We start from the raw sequence: 21031 nt of genomic DNA on the forward strand, positions 1-21031 counted from the left end.
CTTCCCTGTATTTCTATTTCATAATTATCTTTAAAGATGCTGCTCCTTCAGGTAAGAGTCACCTATGCATATTCCTTTTCCTAAAAAAAATAAAACTCACCAACCCTTGGAATGAGGAAAAATTCTTCAGTTTGTTGTTTTTTTTAAAAATTATATTATATTTTCCCCCTCTGGACACTAACACTGTATATAGAGTTTCTTACATCTTATTTTTTCCTTTTTTTTTTTTGGTGCCTGTTTCACAGATGGGAGAAAATGACTGTATATCAGTTTGCATTCAAAACACTACACTTGCACCTAAAAGAACAGGATATTACACCATTAAAAATAAGATTCAGTATAATAGAAAAATTTTCTGACTGACAGCATAGCACCTTTTGAGTCATAAATTATAATTTTTAAAGGACAAAAGGGACTATCAAAATCACTGTCTGAATTCCTACATAATAGAGACAATGTAATTTTAGACAGTAATTCCTACGTCAGTCCTGCCTTCTGATCTGCAAGAAAAACTTCTACTTTATATGTCACACCCTGCAAGCAGAATAGCCAGGGATTCTTAATCTGTATCCAGAACAATTATCAAACAGATTTACAAAAAATTGATAAGCAATAGGGCAGAATCAAATCCTAGTTCCAAATAAATTTGAATAGAGATGAATCAGAACATGAAAAGAATTACAGGATGGGAGTATCTTTTAGAGACCTCATCTTTTACAGGCTAAGCACAGGGTAAAATCCAACTATTTTATACTTCACAAAGTTCCTGTCATTGGGTCTTGCAAAATGGCAAAACACTGTAATGGATCTTTGCTTGATTAGCACACTCTGACATGCTGCTGCAGCACATCCATCAAGCTCCTCATTCCCCTGGGAAGGCTCCTGCAAGGGGCTGGCACAGACGTGAGTCAGGCTCTGCAGGACCAGCAGACTTGGGGGTTTTGCTGTGCTCTGGCTGCAAACCAGAGAGACCAGGGCCAGGGTGCCAAATTTGGAGGGAGAACAGGTTGTTCTCCCTGCTAAGGGGACAAGTGATAGTTACAAGTGATTTCTGATGGTTTTGAATCACCGTCAAGCTGGTGTGGGCGAGTACAAAGGGGTGACACAAAGATTATACTTTGGCCAAGGGAGCTTCAGGCCCATTTGTAACTTGTAATAAGACTCTCTGATGTTTGTCTGGGAGAGTCACAGCTTCATATTTCTACCCCTGCCTGCCTTTATACAGTGATTTAAGAAGTTTAAAATAGTTAGGAGCAGCTCAGATTAGAAGATCTCCTAAGAGCACTGATAAACCTTGAACAGTTGAACATTTCTGTCCATGGCCTAATTAATATAAAAAAGCCAAAATGAGATTTTCAAAGGCTATGAGACACCCAGTCCTCTGTATTCTTAACTTTCATTTTATATTGCTTTTGTATTTATATGTGCTTTCTTTTAATTCTATCAACTTTAATTTGGAACAGTTCAATACCTGAAACACCTCATTAATACCACAGAAGCATTAAACAGAAGTTTGCATTACAAAACTGGAAGTAAGTTAAAACCTGAAAATGTGACCTCTTAGCTCATAAATCTGTAACCAAGGCCTAAAGGTAGTAACATTTATGCCAAATAGCCAAAAACACAGGATGAGCAGGATACTTTCCTGAACTTGGAGACAGGAGGCACAATCTATGCCCACATGTAGTTTTTACTGTACATTATTTCTTAACCTTGAACACTTCATTTTGCAAAATTGGTATTGTTTTGTGTTTTATCTTTTAAATGAACTGTGCTTATACCAGCAGTAACACCGATGTCACTCTCATGAATCCCATAGTTACATTAAGGACTGCAAAACACAGATCACTCAGATCAGATAACCTAAACAGTGGGAAATAAACATAAAAAGCTCACTTACCATGACAGTTCTGGAATTGCACCAGGGATGAATTTGTCTCTGTGGGCTCTCCCAGCTCACGAACCCTAAAGCATCACCTGTACCGGGGTGATGCCCAATGTTGTTTGCCTTGCATTTAAACAGAAAGCCCCTCAGCTGAGCTCCAGCTCTCTGCCTCCCATCCACTGGTGGTTTAAGCAGACATTTGGTTTTTCTGTTCTGTGTTTGCCTGTAACTATTCTTAGCAGCTAATAACTGCCACCCTCGGGACCATGATGTCAGCACACTCCGCACTTACGGAGCTCTCCCAAGTCAAACCCAGAGCTCAGCACAGTGAGCTGGCTCCTTCGGCAGGGCTAAGGGTCTGACAGCACCACAGCCCAGCTCAAACACACAAACAGGAGGAAGGTCATCTCAATTAAAGAAATCTTTCTCTTGTAAGTAATCTGCAGTCAAGATTTGGAAATGTTTTGCGTTTTTCTGAGGCTGCCAAGTAATTTTCGCAGTACGAATAAAAGCACAGCCTTACTGGCCACCTGCTTGTCAGTGTCACACGAAAAATTTTGTGCATTTTTGGAATTAACACCAGTCCACTATCCACATCACAAAGAAAGCTACTGAACAGGCAACAAATGGCAGCTTTGTTAGCAGAGAGGCTACAGTGATCATGGACACTGAACCTTTCCACTCACCAGTATTTGCTCCCAGTGTATTTAATGATTTATCACCCTAGAAATCTCCATTTGGTTGGGTACATGAGGCATTTCTAATTTCCCTTCAAAAGATGAAGCTCCATTCCCTTGCTCATCCCATAGCTCTTCTTTACACCTCTCACAGTTCAAGTTAATTTTTCTGAGAACAGCTACACCCAATTATAGAACTACTCTAGAGAAGTTAACATTCCTTGTAAGATGGTATCAGTGTTTACTTCAAATTGCCAAAAACATCTCACCTTCCAGGACTGCATTATGTTTTCTACCTCAATTAAATTCCAATGTTTTATCACATTCATCCTTCCACTAATCAGTGCACTAGTCAGTTTCCACCTCTATTACTTCCAGTTCACAAAGCCCCAGGTTACAGGTGAGGTCATATTGAACCCAGAGCATCTGGTTTGTACAGTATGAGACTTATTTATATAATCTCACCTGCAAGCTGGTAAAAAAGTTAGCCTAATCCTTTTTGAACATCTGCTCAGTCTTTCTCAACAATGGCAATGCCTCCCAATGTGTCTTACCCAGGAATTTCACCTCACCACACTGGTAAATGTATTAAATAGAACAGCTCCCAAGACTAACCCCAGAGAAACACTTTCTCAACATTTCATAGCAACATTTCTCCAGCCTTGCCACTTTCTTTGGAATAGAACTTTAGCCAGCTCACAGGTCTTGTGCTCACCACCTTCACTTCCAAATTCAAGAACTACTTCCTAAGGGGTATCAGCTGCTGGATAAGTAGAGGAAGCTCACCCTGGATTATTTTCTCCCAGGTGCAAGAGTGTTCATTTGTCCTAGTTGAACTTTATAAGGAAGGAACAGAGGTTTCAGCTGTGGGGTGAGTGCCCACCACTGTGTGAGACCAGAGCAGTCCCTGGGCTGTGGCCCTACGAGCAGTGCCCTGCTCTGCAAAGTGTCCCCTCCATCCCTGCCCACAGCTTTCCTGGTCACTCGCGCTCCCAGCACAGCTGCTCTGTCCCAAGGCTGCTCTCCAGAGCTGCCAGAGCTCTCTGTTCTTCTTTGGATTTCCCTGGTTCCAGGATTCCCCCTCACACCTGACTCTGCCCAGCCACAGGAGGTGCCCCTGCCACAGCTGCCTCAAGGACTGAGTATTTACACTGTCAACCGGATTGTAAATATTGCACACACTTCCTGGTGACATTATCAGCTGAATTTCATCTCCTCTGTATAAAGGGCCACTTAATAGGAGGAGGAAGTTTCTTCTTACTGCTTTATTTAGGGATGGTGAATGCTGATGCAAGATCTGGTGATGAATGTCAGCCAATGTCAGCTTTCTTGTACCATGAAACATATTATTGTCATTGTTCCCCTGCTTCATTTGGTCTAAAATAGCTTCCTATTACTATTATGTTGCACCAGATCAGGCTTTTTTATGGACATATATAAAGGAGAAAAGCACGTGCTTATATTTTAAATTCCTGGTTGCAGCACTAAGTAAAACATACAGTGAATATCAGGATCAAATCATAGCATCTGTCTGTCAGGATTTGTTGGTATAGAGCTGTCACCCACATGGCTCCTTGTCTGGTATTAAACAAGACAAGTGCAACAGAGAAACATGAGAAGTGTTAATAGTGCTGCAAGTCAGCTGCAAAGAACTTCCAAAGCTAGGCCCTGGATGCAAAATTTTCAGAAATTAAATTGAAAACTGTATATTTAACAATAAATTTTTAAAAATTATTTTTTGAGTTTAAAAAGTATCTGTTTTAATAAAAAGCCAAATTTTACATATCTTCCTTTTCAAGTAAATACTGCTTTCTCATTAAATCAGATATGGCACAAAAACTATCACTCTTGGCTTAGTTATGAACCTTGCTCTGTTTTTCAGAGATGCTATTGAACTAAACAACACAAGTTATGCTTTTACAAGGGGCTTTTATGAATGTTAACCCTGATTAGAGAAATAACCTCCTATATCTAGGTAGGAGGCTCTGACTTGGTTAAAAGTGCAATGCACAGACCTAAGATCAGCTCTGTCCTTCAGACAAATGATTGAGCCTCCACACAAAAGATCTGTGTGTCATATAAAAAGCAGAAAGAGAAGCCTGAGGGGAAAAGGAAGTTTCCCAAGGGAAAAAAATTATCAGTTTGGGTACAACGTTGCCTTAGCAGTGGCCCTGCATGGGCTGTGTTTAACACCACAGCCTTAGGACAGGCACTTTACCCAAGTTTCCCACAAAATCACTGAAGGGTGTCTGGCTCCTCCAGAAGTGCTTCAGAGCAGAAGCCATACTTGTGGACTCCGAATTACTTTCTGAAATAAATCCTCAGTATTTAATCTTTCAATAGTCCAAGAAAAATTGCCTTCCTCATTTAGGAACCTGTGTTAGGCATGCAAGATTACAGAATAGGAATTGCCTTACACATACCTTCCCCTGTGCCTCTGCACCCCATTTCTGTTTCTATCACAAATTTAGCTGAAGCTAAAGTAGCAGGTTTTATCAGAGCAGTAACTGGTTCAACCACACTCTTCCTGCTCTGATACTTCTGGTTGTTTGCATGCCTGATCAGCATCTGAGTCTTTGATCCCCTCTCGAGAGCATGCGCTCTTAAATTTGACTATTTTTAGTTCCTCGTCTGTGACCATCTCTTCCAAGATGAAAGAGCATGGGATGATGATGCCTACGTATGTTTGTGGATTGCTTTCATCCTGATTTGTGGAAATCCTTATACAGGAATAGCACACTGCATTTTTGTAGACACACAGTGACTGTTAGTCTCCTGTACTTCACCTGAATATCAATTTATTTACTTCTTGTAATTTGTCACACTTTGATAAAATCATTTTCTATTTCTGAGAAGACTGCACACTGATTAATAAAAACTCCTGTCTACTGCTTGTCCTTCCTACTGTGATTTGTGGGCATAGAACACATTGATACATTTTCCTCTAACAAGTGACACAGAAGAGTGGCTTAAACTTTTTGAACAGGAAAATTATAATAAAATTCTTATGAAAGAGTCAGTACATTATGCATGTGTTTGACCTTCATTATAAAACATATTGATATCTGTGGATGAAAACTACTAAATAAAAACCAATTATTTTCATTTAGGTCAGAAAAACATCTAAGATCATTGAGTCCAACATTAAACTTACCACAGCCAAGCCCACCACTAGCCCATGTCCTCAGGTGCCACCTCTACACATCTTTTAAATACTCCAGGGGTAGTGACTCATCCATTGCCCTGAGCACCTGTGCCAGGACTTGACAATCCTTTCCATGAAGAAACTCTTCCTAATATCCAGTTTAAACTTCCCCTGGGGCAAATTGAGGCCATTTCCTCTTTTATGATCACTTATTTGGGAGAAGAGACCAACACCCACCTCGCTACAACCTCCTTTTATGTCACTGACTACTTTAGTGCTGCCCTGTGACAAATCAGAGCTATACTTGAAACACCTCATCATCTGTGTGTTACCATATTTCTTCAAAGAAATTTGCTATTTAAGAGTCTGAATGTTTGAAAGTAGAATTACCATTTGCTCTCACACCAGCTTTTTTCCTCTGTACTACAAACTGAATGAAAACAAAGCAGATACAAATGGACAGTTTTATTGTCAAGCTGATTAGATCTTATAAAAGTATTCAGAAATTTGAGTATAACCTGTATTTCTGTAAGACCAAAAATATTGCTCTCAATTCTTTAAAATTTCATCTTTTTCTTGACAACCTCCCTGCTCCTTTTGGATGGTTTTTAGTCTTTTTTTAAACTTCTTTAACAGGCAAACTGAATCCTGCCTCTTGACAGCATACCAACATACCTAAAACAAGAAAGTGTATGTGCTGAATGCTTCTTTTGCTACAAGCTTCAGATCAAGTCTTTGATGAGAAAAACACATTCTCTTTTGAAAGCTGAAACACGTCAGCAAATACTGCTGCAATATATCTGCTTTACTATAAAGAAAAGCCTCTTTAAGAAAGGGCTGTGAATTCACATTCCTTATCCAAACTGTGCGTCACAGTCTGAATTTCCTGGTCTGATAGCACCACTAAAATGCCTCCCAGAGACTAAATTCAGCCTTAATTCAGGTTTGTGTGGCCAGCAGAGAATTAAGGAAACCCCACAGTAGGGTCTAATGGCTCTAACAGCTTCTGTGCTAACTCCCATATTCCCTCCACATAGACTGTAGCCAGGGAAAGGAGCAACAAAAGCTTCAGAGGCAGATGAAAGAATTCCTGTCCAAAGTAGGCAATTCAGAAGAAGTCCAGCCTCTAAATATTTCCTTTTAGCCTCCACTGAACATTAATGATTATAACTCTACATCTAACCTGTTTTACGATGTTCTTTCTACATTACATCACACTACCCAGTGTATAAAAACAATGGAATGAAAGCCTCTAATTTTAGCTGTCATAAGTTAAAGAATAAATGGCAGCAGAAGCTTTCACATATAATTGCAGGATTTTAGGTGACTACGGAAAAAGTTCACTTTTCTGTATGTGCACAAATGCTCAACCCTTCAAGCAAAATTTCAGGAACTGTACGAAGCTGTGTGTGCTCATGAGTTAATGGTGAAGGTGTCACTATGCTCAGAAACAGAGCCAACTTTCCCATGTCACATTCAGCTTATTAATAACCCCATTATTCCTGTCGCAATGGCACATGTCTCTCCACTCCTTGTTATTGTTATGCAACTGGAAGAGCTTTCAGAATCTCTTCTAGCTGAGCTTGAACAGGTAACTATAAAATCCAGCTTGAATTGAGCTTTATGCTGAAATGCTATTGCAATTCACTCGATGAATGCTGAGTGACACAGAGTATGCAATTATGCAAGAAGAGTGTTTGCAACAAGCCATCTTGGAAGTACTTCCATTTGCAAGAGGATTTTTTCATATTCTGAATCTGAATACATTAAAAAGCCTGTAATCACTTAATAGAGTCAAATCTGCAATTCTTAATTCTGAATATCTTCTATAACGAAATGAGCTTCTCAATTCTTGTGATTAACTTGCAAACAAAGCCAAATACAAGAAGCTGGCTCAGAAAAATCAATGCAGGAAATCACTGCCAGATTTCTCATAAATATTTCTGCCTTAGAAACCACTGGAATTTACACTCTCTTTATCACACATTCTATAGGACTATATGCAATTACAGCACTTCCTACACAAAATAATACAGATCTGGGTAAGATCTTGCATAAATGGATATGAAAATTCTATGCAACCTCCTGGAAAATTGCCAAAGTGGCCCTTATGCTTAGAAAACAGTGCATCGATCTCATCTGGTCTCTGTGTTTACACGTGTATGCCAATATTGCCACAAAGCTGCTTTGTTTAAATGTGCATTTTCATGACCTTGAAGCTCAGGATAATGTATTTCTTATTCTATTCAGCATCAGCACACAAGGGTATCTACCATCATTATAAAAAATCTCCAGTCGGAGAAGTAGGAAAAAAAAAAAAGGGACTTGGACTGTTCAGTTTCTAAATTAAGCTACATCTGAAGTTAAAAATAGCACTTCTGACTGAAGATGCTATGCTGCCTGAATTTAAATAGCCTGCTTCTTTCCCTGACAGATAACATTTATTGTGTTCTTTCTAAAAAAAAAAAAAAGAAGCCTTCTATAAGGAGGCTACCTTTATTTTCATGTCCAATTTCATTTCACCTATGACGACAGAATTAAAGAAAGTCAGTGTTCTACCTGGGAATTATATAAATTTTGCCACAGACACATTTCTCCAGTTTTTCTAAAACTATGCATGTTATATATGTGTGACTTTTCCTAGCTCTTCCTGCAGATCTTTCTGGGAAGATCTGTAGTAAGAATATTGTCTGAAATGCAATCAGATTTCTATCACAAGCCCTAAAACTGCTTGTGCCATCTTTCGTTTTCATTTACTTATACACACACACACACACACACACACACAAAAATATGTTTGTATATATACATACATATATATACATACATATACATATATATATATATATATGTTTCATTGCTGTTTCTGGATAAAAAGAAGCATGAAATGCAACTGCACAGAGTATATGTGAAATAGTTTACTCACCACTTTTCCCCAAAGCACTGAATGAAAAGGAGGAGAAGCTGTATCCCTGTTCTCTCCAGGCCTAACACAGAGTCAGCATAAGGATTTCTGTATTATGCATATTCCTACTGCAGTCAGAGGCTGAGAGGTCATAATTAAGCTACACAGGACCTGCTATGTGCTACTCACATAGTGACTCCAACACTGGTTTAGAGCACATGCAGATCAGAAAGGTAAAAATTTTTTCAAACCACCCTGATCCTTCTCACCAGTTTGAGTTAGTCCTTTTTCTCAGAATTTCTGCTGCTCCAATCTGCATAGTTTCAAATTGCAGTCCCTGTATTCATGCTCACCTTTGGGAAACTGTTAATTTTCCTCAATATTCATTCTAAATTGACAGTGCCTTAATTTTGTCATTTTATGAGATTAAAATTAATCAGATTCACTTTTACCTTTTAGGCAAGAAAATAAGAAAGGTGCACTTTTAATGTTCAAAGTGAAACTTGAATCTTGCTGTACTGAGAAAATTCTGCTTTCCCCCTCTTTGTTAAATTGCAGATTTTACATGAGCATTCCCAAAGGAACAGCACAGAGAGACTCAGGAATAAGAAAATGAAAGATGAGATGGATATAAATACTCCTCTTACCCCCGAGCAAGACTTTCACATTAGTCACTTTGTGGACTAAAAGCCTGAAAGATCCCCAAAAGCTTTACAAGCATCAATAATATTTGCACTGATAGAAGCCAGAGGCAATGATGTAAATTCTGCAGTCCCTAATTGAATAAAACAGCCATTGAAGTCAATAGGAATTTCAGTCAATTAAGCTGTAAATATTTCAGGTCCTGAGCTTTTTACATAATGTTTCTGCATGGCATCTAAGAGTATTTCCATCTGTCCAGGGCAATGTCTGCTCAGAAACCTCTGTGAAAGCAGAGAGGGTTGGAGCAGGCACATGAAAATCGGGTGTGGAATGTCAGACACCAACTCCCAGCAGGTTCTGCCAGGGTGCCTGATCATTTATCCTGCTGAAAATATGAGATTCTGTCACTTGAAGGCCTCAAGCAGCAAGGGCAGTTGTAGGGATGGGGGCTGAATTTGGCTCAAATTTTAGGTAAAACAGTAAATGAAATTAAATTCCCATGAAATTTGATGTGTGTGTCCAGAGCCCACTGGAGGAATGTAATTTCTCTGAACAAGTGAAGCCAAGCTGTACTCAGAGCTGTTCATTGCTTACCAGTAAATGGGGAGGTGTGTGGCAGAGTACAGAAAAATTTATATTGCCCTTTGCTGTCACACCCTAACTCTGCTTTATCCCAGCTGACAGAAATGAGAGCCACACGTGCTGCCCCTGAGGAAAGGCAGAGGAAGGAGGGTTTGTGTGAATGGCAAAGGAAGGAGGGTTTGTGTGCAGCCCTGGCACTGAGGATGCTTTAGGATCACTCCTGCTGCTGGAAGACAGGGCCGTGGCTGTCAGAAACCCTTCGCATTGCGCTGTGTCAGGAGCTTCACAAAAGCACACAATAATGCATGTAATGAGTCTCCAGAATCACATTTGTGAGGCCTGCAGAATGTTTCTCTTTCCCAATGTGAATTACTGAGTCATCCTGTTCATGTGAGACAGACTGAATTCTCTTCCCAAAGAGCTCCTTTGAATCACTGTTACCAACAGATAACAGATGTTGCTCTCCAGGAAAGTTTTTCATACAAGCTCTCATAATCATGGGGATTATTTCAGCTTGACCTTGTAACTACAACAGAAAAACAGGATGAACTGGGGGGTCTTGGAGGGCTGTGTGCTGCAGTACTTTGCATATCTAAGTAACTAGGCCTTGAACAACATGGCTACTCAAAACACTGCACAAAGAATCACAGGAACACCCACAGTCTTATAAGGTAAATACTACTAATCCCCATTTTATATAGGGGTAGAAACAAGCCCTGAAGTGTTGAATGGACTTGTCTGGCATCACACAGCAACTATGTAACAATGAAGCAATTAGTGATGTAATGTCCAAAAGCATCTCTCTTTGAAACTTGGAGCCTATGGATGTGCAATGAAACTCAAGTTAAATACTTTGAAAATAGGACTAAAATTATTAATTGGAAGCTTTTAGTAAAGTGCTCTAAAATGCTCATCCATTTATCAACCACTTCTGTTTTAAACCACAAGACACTTTCTCTCTAATTACTTGCTCAAAGTGAACCTCACCACACACTTTAAAAGAGACATTGGAAATGCTGTAACACTTTCCAAATTTCAACCTTTCCTAACTATGCATACTGCTGGTTGAGAAGCAGTAACTTTCCCTCTGCATGCCTTTGTTGTGCTCCTGAATTGCAGCTTTGGATGATAAAGCACATTTTCACCACTCTTTTTTTTCAAAAATGCCAGTAAATGACAGTTTAAAACCAGACATTTATGTTGCAACTATTCTGTGCCTTCTGGGGCCACTTCAACTAAGTTCATGCAATTAAATTATTCTCTATTGCTCTGAATACACATGTACCATGATTTCACACCAGAGTTTTGGAGTTATATCACCAGATCTCAGAAGTAACAGAACTATGTTTACTCATAGTGGACAGTCAGGCCCAGGTAATGAAAGAACAGCCTGGATTCCAAACAGTGATAATAAAATACAAAATCATATGGCTTTGGTTCAATAAAAATGAAGTAGTAGATTTTTCATCTGATGGTCTCATTAACAACTACAGTCACAAATTAAAACTCACAGTATTCCTGTGAGAGATAGATCCAGAGAGATACTGTTCATTAAAAAAACCAACAAACCAACCAACCAAAAAGGTAATCTATGTGAGATCATGGAGAGATGACATCTACCAGATAAAATAATCCATCAGGTCAGGAGAACTGACCTCCAGCAGCAAAAGCCACAGTTCAGGCTGAGCTGTGCAGTGCAGAGATAGCACTAATCCTGTTATCAATAGTGATTTGCTTTGTCATACACTATGTTTAGAAACTATTGTTTACTCGATGATTATTCACCTTCATTTATTTTTTGCCTTCTGTTTCTCAAGGGATGAGGAGTTTGGGCTACTCAATGTTTTTAGACATTCTTGAATTTATCCAGCCTTTATCTCCTCTCCTGGAGAGACTGATCCTTTTGGCTTCTCTTTTGCCATCCTGACATGTTCTCCCTTTCATGAGCATCTCCTTGTTTTTCAGCCTGTGCCATACTTTCCCATCCTGGTCTGAAGCCTGACTTTTTGTGGATCAGTTTGTGCTGTTAATTATTCCTCTCTTCAGGGCCACAGATACCTTGCCCTAATTACTGGCAGTTATACTGTGAACAATTCACAGTGCAGCCTCGTTCCCTTTTCCTCCTTGCAGCTTCCCTCCCTCTGTCCCAGTATCTGGAAGTAAATGCTGTTCTCTGCACAATACAGCTACGGAGCATTTTCAAGTTGGAAAGAGAGATGGTGAAGCAGACAGGGAAAAGGTGGACAGAAAGATAAAGACTGAGGCTTGTTACCCACCATCTTCTCCAGGAAGGTTTACCTCTGAATCTCTCATTTGAAAACCTACATTCCTAACTGCCTGCCTTATCTAAATGTCATCATGTGGTTTCTCTGTCAAAAGACATAACCTAGAATAATACAAAACCATCAGTTTGAGGTTCTGCTTCCCAGATTGCTATAAATAGTGGAATCATATGGAATGCTGATAAACATTAGAAAACAATAAATTTTCTTTGAGCTTACTGATTTTTTTCCTCTACAGTGCAAGCATTTAATATTATTCATATCCTAAACTTCTTAAAAGTGATACCCAGCACAAAGATGTCGAAAAACAGTAACAATTTTTAGAAAGGGGAAACTTTCTGAACAAGCATATTTTCTCAACAGCCTGATGAAAAGATAATTTTCATCTCAGACTTTTAAAATTGTCAATCTGAATTCTCTCTCACATATACACATCCAGACTCACTGCTGCACTCCAGTTGTTTTGATAATGCAAAACTATCATAAACACATCTGAACACAGTAACATCGAAAATTTAGCAATATACCACACTAAATTAAATGCCCCAACATATTTTTCTACTGGGGAAAAGTGTGAGCCAAAATTACACTCTGTATGTATTTGCAGTAAGCAGAAAATAGAGTACAATAAATATGTATGCTTTATTCTGGTTTATATATACTGTGCCCATCAGGACAGGTGAGATTGCCAGGATGTGAAACACATGTGTAGGTGCATAAATATTAAGCAGCAAATAGTAATTCTGATGAGACAGTTACTAATTTGAACTTTGATATACTGGCAATTTTACAGAAAAACAATACAACCACTTCTTCAATTGTCCCTCCCTCCCAAGAAGCAATCACACAAACAAGGAACCAGGCCAGAGTAATTCTAAGGGGGGGGGTAATTTAAAACAACAACAAAACCCAAATGAAACCATCTCAAAGCAACCACTTCAGTGATATCTGTCATAACCCAGATTACACATAAATACTTCATAAAAACTTCTGAGATCACTAGGAACATCTGAATAGATTTTTTTCTGCCTCTTTTCTCATGTATTGTTTAGGTGCCCTTTCATGCAAAAGAAAAAAAATCTGGGCCCATTCTGTGAGGCAATGGCCACCACTAGCTTACACTACTGATCCCAGTGCCAGAAAAAAGGTTTGCAGCCTGAAGACTCAATTTTCTCATTGTCCATAGGTGAGCAAAGAGTCACCTGTGAGCCTGCAAGTGGCTATTCAACAGACAACACTTAAAAATAACAGGAATTCAACATCTTCAGCATCCTATGGGACAGGACTCCTTTCTGGATATTCAGTTCCCAGCTGATGTGGCCTAATGTGTACATACAGCATAATGAGGGGTATTCAGAACTTCCCATTTGCCTGAGAGGCAACCACACCTCATGCTCTGAAATCTGCATTACAACACTCTGTGGGTTTCTTATTTTTAATTAATTCTTACGAAAATATTTTGGGGATGAGTGGATGTATAGGGTGATTGTAGTGCTTAGAGAGGCTGTGGGTTCATAATTACAAAGAGAATAAAATCCTGCCCTCCTGTACATGCAGCACTACTAAGATTTCATTGCTCACATTAGGCAAAACCTCTCTAATTTCAAGGTCAGCAACATGTATAACAACAACAACAACAACAACAAAATAAAGTAATGATGCTCAGTGCTTTGAATAAATCCAGACAGGACAGTTAATAAAACAGAAAAATCCTCACTTACCTCAATAGTTGTAAGCTGTTATTTCATACTCTGTAAACTTTCCCTCCCTGCTAACTAAACAAAAGTTCTGCAATCTGGATGCTAGAATAGCTCTCAAATACATACTGCAGAATACCAAAAAAGAGAGAGCCTATGTTGTCCTTACTAGCAGGCATCTCTCCAGGGATGATTGGTCATTACCCTGGCAACCCTCACAAATGGCAAATGACGTAAAGAGAGTGGGAAAAAAAAGCCACTGAGAGCAGAAAGCACTATATGCATTATAGATAGTTCTGGGAATCCATGCTCACATATGCATTAAATGGCTTCAGAGGAGCACAGGGACCTTCCATTTTGCAGAGCTGCCTGCTGAGGTGAATAAGAAACTTTCTAATTTTTTTCTTAATCAAAATATTGGGAGCATCTCTAAGTATTTAATTGAAGCAAATTGGGGGTAGATTGTTTTAATAATTCAGACACTGGGTTTATTATCTTTTTTTTTTCCAATTCTGTTAAAATTTCCCATTAAAATAGCACTCAGTCATATTCAGACAAGGGTGAATGTATTTTTTTATAATTCCTTTTCACCTTATTTGTTGCTACATAAAGTTACCTATTATTATATTTATTCCCCTTATGTCTCATACCCTCACTTTTCCCTAACAATTAATTTGTACAAATTGTACAAGATTTCCCATGTTTATACCATTAAAAGCATTAGCAGTTTTATTTAGTGTTACTGATAATTATGCCTAAAGAAGATGTAGCTTTAGCCAAACACCAAGGGACAAAATAAAAAGCATTCTCCTATTTTTGCACAGAATGATCACAGTGGATTTGATCATACTATGATCTGTCTGTCACAGAGCAAGATGAATTTAGGTGTGGTTACTTTTCCACATTAGATTCTAAAAAGCACAAGTAAGATAAAAAGGAAATCTGCTTTTGAGATTGTTTAGCATCTGCACCACTCTACAATTCAGTAAAACTGAAGGAATTCTGGGTACAAAACCCAAGGAAAGCATCTTCCACCCCTGCTTGCATGTGTTACCAATTACAGTCCAGGGTCAGGCATCCTTCTCCTTGCTTGTCTTTAGACCTCAGGATTCCTGGATTCCTAAATGCACAAAAAAACAACTTTCCAAGAGCATACTGGAGAGCATTAGCATTCAGATCATTTTATAACCTGAAGGAAAGGGCACAATTCTCTGAAATGAGAACTGAAGAAGCGAGTGAGGTGAGATGGCTGCTCTAAGCACTTAGCTATTATGTAAAAGTTGGATGGAAATGGCTCTACCATGACAACTGAGTTTCCTGTTGAACTGATGAAAACACATGAGATATATTTGAACTCTGCCCCACTCCAAATCTGAATTGAAATGGAAGTAACCAGTAGCTTCCACAAGGATATTTCTGTCCCTGGCTGCCTAAATTCAATTAGTTACAGCTTTATGGAGTAAAGGTTAGCACTCACTGAAATTCAGATTTTTATTATTTTCCAGATCTACTACTGCATTGCAATCAGGTGGAAGGTGTTACACTTGTATCATGACAATTTTCCAAAAAGCCTGAATGAGCCATTAGAAATGACTGAGTTTTACGACCAAAGAAGTAATGAACATCAAGGATATTCCATAATGCTCCATTAGGTGTACTTTATTTATTTGCTGAAGACAACTAAATTTTAATTATTTAAACTCTGGCAATATCATTCTAGCAAATGTTCTGCTGGGTTGTAATTGACAAATATCTTGGTCTGAGCTAACTGAAATCTCAGTATAACATTACCTCTGATATTACATCTTTTTTCCTGACAGGAGGACAAGGATTACTTTGTGTTTAGAAACCACAGAAAGCAAAGTTTAGCCATTTGTGTATGGCCAATTAAAGCTCTATGTTCCCATAAATCTTCTCCCTGATGGCCCAAATCTAAGCTTCCCATTTTTTTTTACAATTACTCTTTGCAGAAATTTAGATCCAACTACAAACTTTCCACTAATCTTCCACTCATTACCAAAACTAAACAAAACCCCTATCTCTGGTGTTCCCAAAGCTGCTTTTGTAAGAACAAATGTGGTCTGTCATGGAAATATCTTGTATGAAATGTTAGTAGATGTAAGACCAGAAGTACTGAAATATACAAACACTTAGTGTGTTTTTGCAACACAGATTTCACAGAGATTTCTGTGTTTTGTGGTCTTTAAAAAACCTTCATATTTTCAGATCATATCCAGACCTGTCAACTTGTCTTTATCTAAGCATGTGAGATTGACTCGTGATTGTTCTGGGCAGCACAACAGGGACAAATCCAGTCAATGAGTGGGGAGATGGGGAAGACACTGGTGCCAAGCTGCAGTCAGGAAACAAAGTTTTTAACAGAGTCTTAGGAAGATGCACAAAGGAAAATAGGGTTGCCAGTCCTTAAAGGACCCTTTCTATACACAGGTATAATTTGCCAACACATTAGCAAATTAAATTAAAAATTCATCAGTATGTTAAAAAAGACTGGAGATGGGACTCACTCAATATGTAAATTATTACTGATTTTAAGTGATTCATCACAGAAAAGGATCAGCTCTCTCCAGTGAGTGGGAATTAAAAGTTTTCAGCATTTTTTTGGCTCAACCATTTAAATGCTTGTGAAATGCATCCTGTTGCAGAATCCATTCACTTAACTATGCCTGCAGTGACCTGGTGTAAAGGACAATCACACCTTCTCCATACTTTCCAATTCTGTCTTTTCTCTTACGTGTGTCTACTCCAATATGGTTTTTAGCTGGAAAAAAATGAGCTCAGGTTGGAGCAGGCCTGAGCCACAAAGTTACTGAAAAAATTCCAACCAGACATATTATCTCTCCAAAAGCCCTTACACTGTCACCTCATGTAAACATCAAAGGAGAGAATGATGATTTTTGTTTCCCAGGCTATGGATATGATTCTGAACAATACCCTGTTGAGTAAGGACAATATATTCTTTTTCCTTCTCTGTCCTTCTGGAGGAAGGACAGACGTGTGCCTCGCCAGATGATGCCAAACCCATTATTAGTGTCCTTGCACTTCTCCATTAGCAATATTGCAGCAAGACCAGCTGATGTCAAGGGTGCTCATGCTGAAAGATAACAACATTCCTTAGGAGGAGAAATTACAGCCTTTCAGCATTCTCTGGCTTTCCCACAATTTAGCTTTTTCTGGGAACATTATCACAGTGAAATTCAGTGAGATAAACTAAGGAATAGAAAGTACTAACTTTCAGAAAATGCAAACATCTGAACAGGAACACAGTGCTGTAAAGCAGTATCCTTTACTACCCCATTTTAATCAAATCCATAGACATGGTCTGCATTTTAACACAGATGCATCCAAACACAGGAATTACTTCTCTGACAGTGTATTTTTCTCAGTTCCTGCATTTGTCATCCAGCACCTTAGCGACCCAGACCTGCCTCTGCTGGCCCTATAAACCCTGTGCCAAAATACTCCTGGGGGTGACAATCACTATAATGGGGAATGCTGGGGCAGGAACACTGGAGCAGGTCTGACCAGAGGGAACAACAAATCCAATCATTCCAACACACGACAGGGGGCAAGGCCACATGTGCAGGTGACACTGGCAGAGTCTTTGCTGACTCACTCTTAGGCTGCTGGTTCAGACTGACCATCAGCTACCCAGCCAACCAAAGCACAGCCCTGAGAGGAGCTGCAGCCTTGGGATGCTCACAGCCTGGATTACAACCCATAGTATGAAGCAGATCTGAGGGGCCCAGGACTGGCTCTCCCTGTGCTGGCACTGGTGAGCCTGAAAGCGCTCGTACACATGTAGACAAACTGTGTCTGCAGCTTTGATTAAGGCAGATCTAAACAAGCCATCAAAAATAAGCAGCTTCTGGGAAATACAGCTTAAAAGGCCTGGCTTCCTCCAGTTGTTTTTCATGTTTAGATTCTTTTGTGTGTCTCAAAAAAGCAAAAATTTCAAAGCTTTTACTAGGATAAAGATACTCATGCAGTCTGTGTTCTACATGGATGATCTGTTGCCAGCTAATATAATACAGCTTATGCTGAAACTTTATCATCTGTGGAAGCAATCAAAAAGGTAGCATGAGCCCAGTTTCCTAAAAACACTGGCTTAAAAATACCCAAGACTTGCTTACATCAGTTCTTCCTACTGTAAGCATTTGCTATCAGTTTTCTATCTCTATTTTTCCAGATTGCTCAAAGAAATCAAGCAATTAATAAATACAATATACCAAGATTTTCATGGAGTGGTGCTCTTACATGCTGTTTATGCCCTGTGAGAAAGAACATTCCCGACCACCCTCCTAGCCAGGATTCTCTAATTCTCATATATAGGAGCAAATAATGAAGACTACCTACACGTGTAAGCTGACATATCAAGACTCAAGGAAAATCCATCATCATCAGATCTGATCAGGGTCTCAACTGTACCACATCTTTTTCTGATTACACTTGGAAACATTTATTCCTCTCCTCTTCACTTGCAAGGAAGATGTCTTGGGCCTGATGCACACAATTTTGCTGTACTGAAATAAAAGACACGGTGTCAGTGTGGTGAGAGAGAAGAATCAGTCTCCAAGAAAACCACACAGTCAGAAGAAAAAGGGATTTCAAATTTGCATGTGATATTAAAGTCAGAATTCTTACATTAGTTATAAAAAATGGCATGAATGTATCTGTTAAAGCAATTTCAAATAATCATCAAACAATAAACATCAGCAAATGCAAAGATCATATATATACCATCCCAATACCTTTTTAAAATGGAGCACAATAATACAGATATGTTCTGATACTGTATTTCAGCAGCTGACACTTTTGAACAGCTGTTGCATGACTGCCCTACAATACAGATCTTATGTGAACAAATATTCAGATAAAGAACTGCAATTTGAAGTTTCTGTCTATAAATTGGTAGTTCTTAATAGAAACAAACCCTTTTCTTATCAGACTTCTTGCTGCAATGCAATTGCATTGCTCTACATGCTCATTTTGGATGACAGAGTACCTACTTGTCACACTAATGACCTGAATGAATTCAAGAAAGAAGCAACAATCACTTTGCAAACATGCCCATCCAGCAAATACACTGTTGCTTTTCCTCACTACTGTTTAATAATTTAGTTTACAACTATATATATATATATTTTTGGTGATACAGTAATACAAAAAATCTAAAACCCCCAAGCCAATACTCTGGTTTTTGAAGCCCAGAAGAAATAATGCTGCTCTCCTACAAGGTGTAGAGCAATGCTGCTCTACAATACAAGGTTTTGTACTCCAAACCTTGCAGCACTATGTGGACTGTCAGTATCTCTGCCCCTGCCTTGCCTGTGCCGTCTCCAGGTGGCAGAGCACACAGGACAGATGTGGCTATACCAAAACCTCCCTTGCACAACAAACATCTCCTGATGCCAAGTGCAAAGAGCTTTCTAAAGTAAATCAGACAGATTCCACCACCAAGATGATGTTCCAAAAAGGTGACACAAAAGGTGTCACTAGGTGAGTAAGAGCAGTGGTGAGCACACCCTTACAGCTCTGCTCCCCACACTGCCTCATTTCACCCACAGAGCCTGCCAGAACAGGCCTTGGGCTCTTTTCTCTCAGGAGGAGGCTCCCTTTGGATTCCTCACCTCCGAACAGAGCCATGGTTCTGAGCTGCACAGCATCAGTTTGCTTCTGAGGCATTTGGAAAATGCATCCCAGAACCTCCAGGAAAGCTGGGAATAGGGATATGAACCTTGCCATGCTGCATCTGGCCAGGAGTAGATCAGTGCTCCATGCTACCTGCTCAGCTCTTACAACCAGATTCCCATGGCACAGTGGGAAGCGCAGGAGATCAATGCCCTCACTAATGGCAGGGCTCAGCTGACACAAAATCTGCTGTTTGTCAGGCTAAGCTGGTTCCCAGCCATAAGGAGCTTTGTTTCTGCAGATGAGAGGTACTGAGCCAGGTCAGGGTTGGCCTAGCTGCCATGCAAATAAGCCCTGCAAGAATCCAAAGCAACTACAGACCAAGCACTAAGCCAGAAACAGTGAGTTCTGCCAGATCTGAGCCAAGTGAGACATATGTGCACAAGAGACTCATTTGAGAAGGGCAATACAGGCACACTTCAGCTCTGGCCAGGGCCAGCTCAGCCCAGAAGACAAATTACCTCAGAACCAGTTCCAGGGAAGTATTGCTGTACATTGCTGATCAAATCTGGCTCTGTGATTCCTTGCTCTGCCTGATCTAAACAATGAAAAGGTCTGGAGGCCTCTAATTTGGTTTCCCAGGAACCATTTACAGTACAGAACTATAAAGTAGCTCTGTTATTACATGGTTTTTCCCCTATTCTCCAGCATATCCTAGTCACTATTATTCCAGTCAGTCAGATGCAATCTCAGCATGCTCTCTGAAATATAGTCAGGCGTCCACTGGTGAGGGAAAGTTGACTGTGTATTAATGGCAAGCACCATCTTCCCTCAGTCATGTTCTACAATAAGAATGAGTCATGGGTCTTTTGCAGACACCAGCTCCAAAAGAAGATTCTGGAACATACAGCCTTAGCACTGACCTGCTGGAGTCACAGAGAGATTGCAGATACATCTCCTACCCTCAGAATTTTCAATTGCCAGACCAAACAGCCTCTACAGTGGTTATCCAGGTTTAAGGTGTGTCTGTCTTTAGTATATTTTTTATGAAACAGAAGTCAGTGCTTGGACTTCAGTATGAGATAAGAACCTAAAAGTCATTGTGCCAATGTTAAGGCTCCTTAGTGAGGCTCATCATTAAATTTCTGCTCTTGCTCATTTTCTGCAGAAGGAGAATGATAGCAGATTAATACTCAGCATCCCTTTGAGGAAGGGAAGTATTTAAATTGACAAAGCACCCAAGTACTTTAGCAAAGAAAGTGGAAAGCTGAGAGGTCATTCAAAGTCCTTGAGTGAATAAGTACTAATGATTATTTCACTTTTTCATCTACAGATGCTTTTCTAGTTCACATTAACATTTAAACATCATCTGAAGATAGGAAAAATAAAACCTTTAACATGCATTTTGCAATCAAGAAACAAGGAGGAACCCAGACATGATGAATAAGCCATTGTCACAGCCAGTCTGCTGGCACTGCACTCTGGGAGACTGGCTGGCAGTTGTATGGCACAGCTCAAAAAGCAAGAGGCCATCAACCACCCCATGGGGAAGTGCAGCTTGTTGAGA

The sequence above is a fragment of the Oenanthe melanoleuca genome, chromosome 9 (genome assembly GCF_029582105.1).
Source record: "Oenanthe melanoleuca isolate GR-GAL-2019-014 chromosome 9, OMel1.0, whole genome shotgun sequence".
Classification (NCBI taxonomy): Eukaryota; Metazoa; Chordata; class Aves; order Passeriformes; family Muscicapidae; genus Oenanthe; species Oenanthe melanoleuca.